Below are 7,780 nucleotides of genomic sequence, written 5' to 3' on the forward strand. Positions count from 1 at the left end.
ATTAGCACAAAAATTTCCAAGGTCGTTACAAGCCTCTCAGGCCTGTTTGGATGGGATAAACTCAAATATCAGCTTTATTTGGTGGGTGCAACGCGTGTGGGCCCACCTCATGCCCATGCCTTATCTGGACCATCCATATGACCAGCAGCTATGGCTACAATTGACATTAGCAAGTTCTGTGATCCCATCACGATATATGCGTTTCATCCACAATCACTCGTCCATTTTGGACTGTGTGGGCCCTTGCCTTAATGATGTGTTGTATACCACACCATCCATATGTGTGTGATCCACCTTAATATATGTATTTCATACCAGTCATTCATCCATTTTCAGGACGGTGGGCCTACTGTAAAGATGTTAGCAAGTTCTTTGGGCCACTGTGATGCACGTCTTTCTCTAGCCGTCCATCTATTTAGACGTGGGGCCCACCCCACACGTGCGGGGATGGGACCCAACTTGGTGTATATATTCTATATCCACCGTCCATCCATTTGCTCAAGATGATGGACCCCACTTTGATGTATGTGCTTTATACACTATGTCCATCTGTTTGGACAAGGGGATGGGACCCACCTTGATGTATTTATTTTATATCCACACCTTCCATTCGGATGGTGCTGTTTGGAGCCAACCGTGATGTATGTGGCTTACATCCACACTGCCCGTCCGTTTTGGACTGTGTGGGCCCCTGCCTTGCTGATGTGTCATATAGCACACCGTCCATTTGTTTTCTAGAGGGGACCCACCTTAATGTATTATTGTATTTCAGCACCGTCCATCTAGACATGTTGTGGGGCTAACTATAATGTACATGTTTGATCCAAACCATCCATCTGATGGGGCCCATTTGAAATGTGCATGGCCCACCTCATAGTGATGTATATGAGGCCTTGAATGAGGCCTAATGTGATGTATTTATGGCCCATTGATGAGCCTCAATCTGATGTGCATGAGGCCCATATGTGAGGCCCAATCAGATGTGTATGAGGCCCATATGTGAGGTCCAATCTGATGTGTATGAGGCCCATATGTGAGGCCCAATCTGATGTGTATGAGGCCCTTATAATGAGGCCCAATGTATGTATATATGACCCATGTGATAAGCCCCATTATGATGTATATGTGGCCCATGAACGAGGCCCAATGTGATGCTTATGTGGCCCATGAGTGAGGCCCATCGTGATGTGCATTAGGCCCTTTGTGTGAGGCCCATTATGATGTATGTGAGGCCCTTGCGTGAGGCCATGGGCCCACTATATGTTTGGCTCTATGTGGGCCACTCCTTGGGAGCAATGTTGGTCAAATGTCCACATTGATGGGCAATGATGGTTAGATGTTCACATTGTGACCTTCCGTTAGGCCTTTGTTAGGCCCATTATCATCATTCTCTAATTCGGTTAACCCAAATCATTATGCCCCATTGATGTTTGTACGTTTCATCTATTCGTATTGAGATAACCCACGATGTTGGGCCCCCATTGGTTGCTTGTAGGACTATTTCTTTTTAGTCTTGAAGTCCGTCTAGGACTCATTTGGGCCCCTTAGGGCATCTAGTGGGCTATACAATAGTATGGAGAAGGAACCCTTTCCGGATCCTTAGGTTTATATGTAGGCCACCTAGGCCTAACCTTGATATAAGGAGAGTTCAACATTATTGTAGACGGATTGATCCATGCAATCGAATTTGGTATATTCACAGTTAAGGCAGATCTTTATATTATGGTTTAGATCGGCTATTCATCTATGGACCCCACCTTGTATATAGGCCAATTATCGATATCGATTATGAGTATGTAATCGTATAGCATTGTGATACATGCACATACGCATCATTTGCATGTTTGTTATGAGATGTGGTTGACCATTGCATATGTCATAGAGCAGGTTGTTTATGGGACTCCCTGATATGAGGAGTCATCCCACATGAGCGCACAATATGCGTAGGATTAATGCATGATTGTACTACGTGACTCATATATCTTGCATTATGTGTTGTAATTATTATACGCCCTAGCGACATCAAGGCCATAGCCTCCACAGGCATATCGTGGATGACAGGTTTGGACACCAGAAATCTTTTCTTTACATGGGGCACGAAGGATGTCCCTAAGTGAAAGTCCCTAAACCTGATGGTACCAGAAGATGCTCCGATGCCTAAACCGAGTGAATGCATGAGTGCACGAGAGCCGAATACCAGGAGGCCACGTCTCCCACTATGTCGTGGTCAATTGGAAGGGGGTGTGGCATTACCCGCCCAAGGGGAGGGGGTAATTGCTAGGTTGAGTATACCAGCTCGTAAATAGGTCCGCTATCGACATGCCGAATAGATATTGGCTGACTATTGGCCAGGCGGATATTGAGATCTCTTTCGCTTGCACGGTTGTGCGTCCAGTGTAGGGCGGCGATGTGGTGTATAGTGTATTAGACCATGGTGATTATCCAGAGAGAATTGTACTAATATATGATGCTCCAGAGATGAGCTGGATTGATATGCTTGAGCTGCATCTTGCACATGAATTGGCTATGTAAGCCTTGCATCGTATGACTTTGGTGTGCCTGATAGCATTCACGCCTTGCATCACATAGCCTTAGTATGGCTGATAGCATTCATGGACTTACTAGTATATTCCTCATCACTCTGATATTGTATTCTGAGCACGCTTATATTGCGTACACACTTTCACCACCCTCTAAGCTTTCTATAAGCTTATGCACGATTGATGCGTGTAGGTGACGTTAGACCGTAGTTAAGTAGGAGTAGGAGCATGCCGCAGAGCTTCTGAAGTTTTGTTATTATTATCATCGTATTTTCCTTTCTACGCATTGTATCTTAAAGTTTTTTTTATCATAGTAGATTTTGTGATGGAGTTTTGGTTATTGTTCGTGGGTTATGCCTTTAATTATGCTTATTATGAAATGAATTCATGATTAAAATCCTCTTTATAGGATCCCAGGATCGGAACCTGGTATATGAGTGCCAGCAGCTGAGAATAGGGTACTACGGAGGCTATCGGCGCCAGATTCGACAATCGGGAATTTTGTGAGCCCGGTTTTCAAGGTTGGGGTGTGACATGAGTTGGTATCAAATCATAACTTGGGGATAATTCAGGACAGCATCACATATCTGTAATGAGCTTAGGACAAGTAAGTCCTGAGTGTGTATATTTCTAACTTGGTTCCCTAATGTCTGAGCCTTCGAGGGTTCTCAAGGCTGATGGATGCCTTTGTTCTTTGCTGTAGACCATACCACCTAGATGAGGCACGTGAGACACGCGAGGCACACGAGTCACACAAGGCACCTGAGGTGCCCGAGTGACCCGAGTGGCTCCCTCTCCACCACTTGAGGATCTCATTCCTCTGCCCGAGGTTCTTATTCCACCTCCGGCAGTCCCCGTTCCCTCGCCGGAGCCTCTTCTTCCCACACTCAAGAATCCTGTGCCTCCGCTTAAGACCAGCACAGCCCCTACCATACTAGTTGGTGTGGAGCAGTTGCAGCAGATGCTTCAAGCTGTGACAACCGCCCTCCAGGGGCAGGGCAGGTGCCCCGCGGAGACCCCGGAGTCGACCGAGTAGGAACGCGCGAGGGCCTTGTTGAGAGAGTTCCTTAGGCTCGATCCCCAGCGATTACAGGGAGAGCCCAATCCAACCGTAGCAGATAGATGACGCTCCCGAGTGGAGAAGATGTTTAAGACTATGAGGTGCATAACCCATCAGCGAGTCCCTTTGGACACATATTTGTTCGAGGGTGAGGCTGAGCACTGGTGGAACTCCGTCACTCGTGCAGCAGGAGCTGACTTCATCTGGACATGGGAGGACTTCGTTGACCGATTCGACCGACAGTACTTCCCCAACCACATTCGTCGCCAGCGAGCATAAGAGTTCGAGACCCTAGTACAGGGAGACATGACTGTGGCTCAGTATGCAGCCTGTTTCGTGGCACTATCATGGTTCACGACGTACTTGGTTAACGATGAGGAGTGGAAGGCCTGCCGTTTCGAGAACGGCTTGCGTTACGGCCTCCGAGGCCGTGTTATTGGACACGAGCTCCCGACCTTCGAGGAGGTAGTACGGAGGGCTTAGATTTATGAGGCTAATTGGGCCAGTATGCAGAGTAATCATGATCGGAGGAGAGACCGAAAGAGGTAGGCCCCCTCCGGTGGCCCGCAGCATCAGTAGCATCGACAGCGGTAGAGGCACACGACCCGCCGAGCACCAGTGTCACCTCGAACACCACCACAGAGGCCATTTGTAAGGACGTGTTTTAGATGCAGTGGAGTAAGGCACCATATGAAGGAGTGCCTCTGCCCTTAGCAGTAGTAGCAGCAACTGAGAGCACCTTAGTAGCCTCCACAGCAATGACGACCGCAGCCACCTTCGGTGCAGAGGCCCTAGTCGCAGCCGAGACAGCAGTATAGGCCACCTCAGCAATAGCAGCAGCACCCTCAGAGGAGACAAGCATCTCCCCAGCCAACTCAGGATAGATTCTATGCAGCTCAGCAGGACTCACAGTCCTCTGGAGGAGTCATTGAGGGTATTATTCCTGTCTCTGCATGCATTGCTCAAGTTCTGTCGATTCTAGTGTATCTCATTCTTTCATGTCCGAAGATTTCTACCGTTCGACTGGATTACCGATACAGTCTGCCTGTGAGGGGTTGGTCATATCGACGCCCTTGGGGAAAACTACAGTGCTAGGCCAATGTTGTTTGTCTTACCTTGTCTTGGTCGAGGAGACCTTCTTGCCCGCTGATTTGTTCGTATTGCCGACGTCGGAGTTCGACGTCATCCTTGAAATGGATTGGCTTGCCGAGTACCATGCCATCTTAAACTACTCCGCGAGGACACTCACGTTCTGTATACGTTGCTTGTCACAGTTCCAGTTCATTGTCGAGCCCAAAGGAGAGTCATTGTCTTGTTTGATTTTTGTGCAGTAGAGGAGCATGTCGCAGTGAGTATTGAGCAGTTGCATGTGGTTTGCAATTTTTTCGATGCGTTTCAGGAGATTCCGGAATTGCCGCCGCGCCGGCATATTGAGTTCCAGATTAATCTTGTGCCTGGTAGCATGCCTATCTCAAAGGCCCCGTATCGTATGGCAACGATGGAGTTGCGAGAGCTGCAGTAGCAATTGGACGAGTTGCGAGAGTTGGGCTTCATCCCTCTGAGTAGTTCACCGTGGGGAGTGTCGATACTATTCGTCAAGAAGGATGGCTCGTTGAAGCTCTGCGTGGATTACCGCGAGCTCAACCGGGTCACGATCAAGAACAAGTATCCACTCTTGAGGATCGATGATTTGTTTCATCAGCTGCAGGGTGCACAGTTCTTTTCGAACATTGACCTACGTTCCGGTCATCATTAGATTCAAGTCTGAGAGGAGGACATCCCGAAGACAGCTTTCAGGACGCACTATAGTCACTTTAAGTTTCAAGTCATGTCCTTCGGACTGACCAATGCACCCGCAATCCTCATGCAATTGATGAACGAGGTTTTTCAGCCTTATCTCGATCAGTTTGTTGTGATCTTTATCAACGACATTCTAATCTATTCGAGGACCTACGAGAACCATGAGCAGCATTTGGAGATCGCCTTGCAGACCCTCCGTGCCCACTAGCTGTATGCAAAGCTGGAAAAGTGTAAGTTTTGGCAGGAGGAGGTGAAGTTCCTTAGTCACGTGGTGATAAGGGAGGGTGTCACAGTGGACCCCTCAAAGGTTGATGCAGTGCGTCAGTGGAGCCAGCCCACGAACACGTCCGTGATCCGTAATTTTCTTGGCTTGGCGGGATATTATCTACGGTTTATTAAGGGATTTTCCTATATTACAGCACCGCTGACCAGGTTGACCTAGAAGGGCGCAGAGTTTATGTGGAATGACGCTTGTGAATGAGCATTTGTGGAGTTGAAGAACCGTCTCAAGTCCGCTCCTGTCCTCACTCTTCCCTCTGGGAGTGAAGGCTTCATTGTATTTTTCGATGCTTCGCGTATTGGTTTGGGTGTTGTCCTGATGTAGCACGGGAAGTCGGTAGATTATGCGTCTCGCCAGCTCAAGGTCCATGAGTTGAACTACCCTATGCATGATTTGAAGCTGGTAGTAGTTGTCTTCGCACTAAAGGTGTGGAGGTACTATCTTTATGAGGTCAGGTTCGAGCTTTTCTCTAACCACAAGAGCTTGAAGTATCTCCTCTCAGTCCAAGTTGAACACGAGGCAGAGACGTTGGACGGAGCTCCTGAAGGATTACAATTTTGATCTTCAGTGCCACCCGGGCAAGGCGAACATGGTGGTGGATGCCCTTAGGCGTTAGCCACAAGGCCTGGTGGTGCACATGATGATTCATGAGTGGAAGATGCTTGAGGATGTGTCAGCTTTTGACTTTGAGTTTGGCTTATAGCATTTTATTATGTAGTTCTCGAGCCTGTCAATTCATCCCTCTCTTGTCACAAGGGTGATCGAGGCTCAGTAGGCAGATGAGTTATTGCAGAGTTATTGGGCAGAGGCAGCATCTGAGAGTCAGTCAGATTGGCAGATTGGTTCTGATGGTAGACTTCGCTTCAGAGGTCGGTTATGTGTCCTGGATGTTTCGGAGTTACGCAGAGATCTTATGACCAAAGCACATTGATCACGGTTTTCTATCCACCCCGGCTTGACTAAGATGTATTGTGATATGAGGCGTCAGTATTTTTGGGGAGGGATGAAGTGCCAGATAGCCAGTTTTGTGACCGAGTGTGACACTTGCCAGCATGTCAAGGTCGATCATCAGAGACCCCCTGGTCCATTGTAGCCGTTAAGCATCCCGACGTGGAAGTGGGAGCACGTATCCACCGATTTTATTATGGGCTTATCGAGAACTCAGTGCGGTCATATCGCCATCTGGGTTGTCGTTGATCGTCTGATGAAGTCGGCACGTTTTCTTGTGATTCCTACTACATGGCATTTAGACCAGCTTGCCAAATTGTTTGTTGATGAGATCGTGAGACTGCACGGTGTTCTAGTTTCGATCGTTTCTGATCGAGACCCGACATTCACGTCTCAGTTTTGGAGGAGCTTTCAAAAGGCTATGGGGTCTGCCTTGTAGTTTAACACCACGTATCATCAGCAAACCGATGGGCAAACTGAGAGGGTCAACCAGATCCTTGAGGATATGCTCAGGGCTTGCATAATCGACTTCTCGGGTAGTTGGGATGAGCATTTGTGCCTGGCTGAGTTTGCGTATAATAATAGCTATCAGGCGACTATTGGTATGACTCCATTTGAGGCTTTGCATGGAAGGCCGTGTAGATCCCCCGGTTGTTGGGCCAAGGTTGGAGAGCACCATCTCCTAGGCCCCGAGCTTGTGTAGTAGACATCAGAGGTTATTGACATCATCAGGCAGAGGATGTGCACAGCTTAAAGCAGGCAAAAGAGTTTTACTGATCATCGATATTGTCCCTTGGAGTTTGCAGTTGGGGACCGAGTGTATCTCAAGGTCTCGCCCATGAAGGGCATGGTTTGATTTGGAGCGAAGGGCAAGTTTTCCCTGAGATCTATTGGACCTTTCGAGATCACTAGGCGCATTGGCGTCGTGGCCTATAGGCTTGCCTTACCTTCTAAGTTGTCTAGCATCCATAACGTTTTTCGTGTTTCGATGTTGTAGAAATGTGGGTCAGACACCATTCCTGTGATTGATTGGCATCCTCTTCAGGTCTGTGAGGATGCTTCCTTTATTGAGCAGTCGATTCGCATCCTTGATCGGAAGGAACAGGTCCTTCAGACCAAGGTCATTCCTCTGGTGAACGTTCAATGGGGTCA

This window comes from Magnolia sinica, chromosome 2 (genome assembly GCF_029962835.1).
Source record: "Magnolia sinica isolate HGM2019 chromosome 2, MsV1, whole genome shotgun sequence".
NCBI classification, from domain to species: domain Eukaryota; kingdom Viridiplantae; phylum Streptophyta; class Magnoliopsida; order Magnoliales; family Magnoliaceae; genus Magnolia; species Magnolia sinica.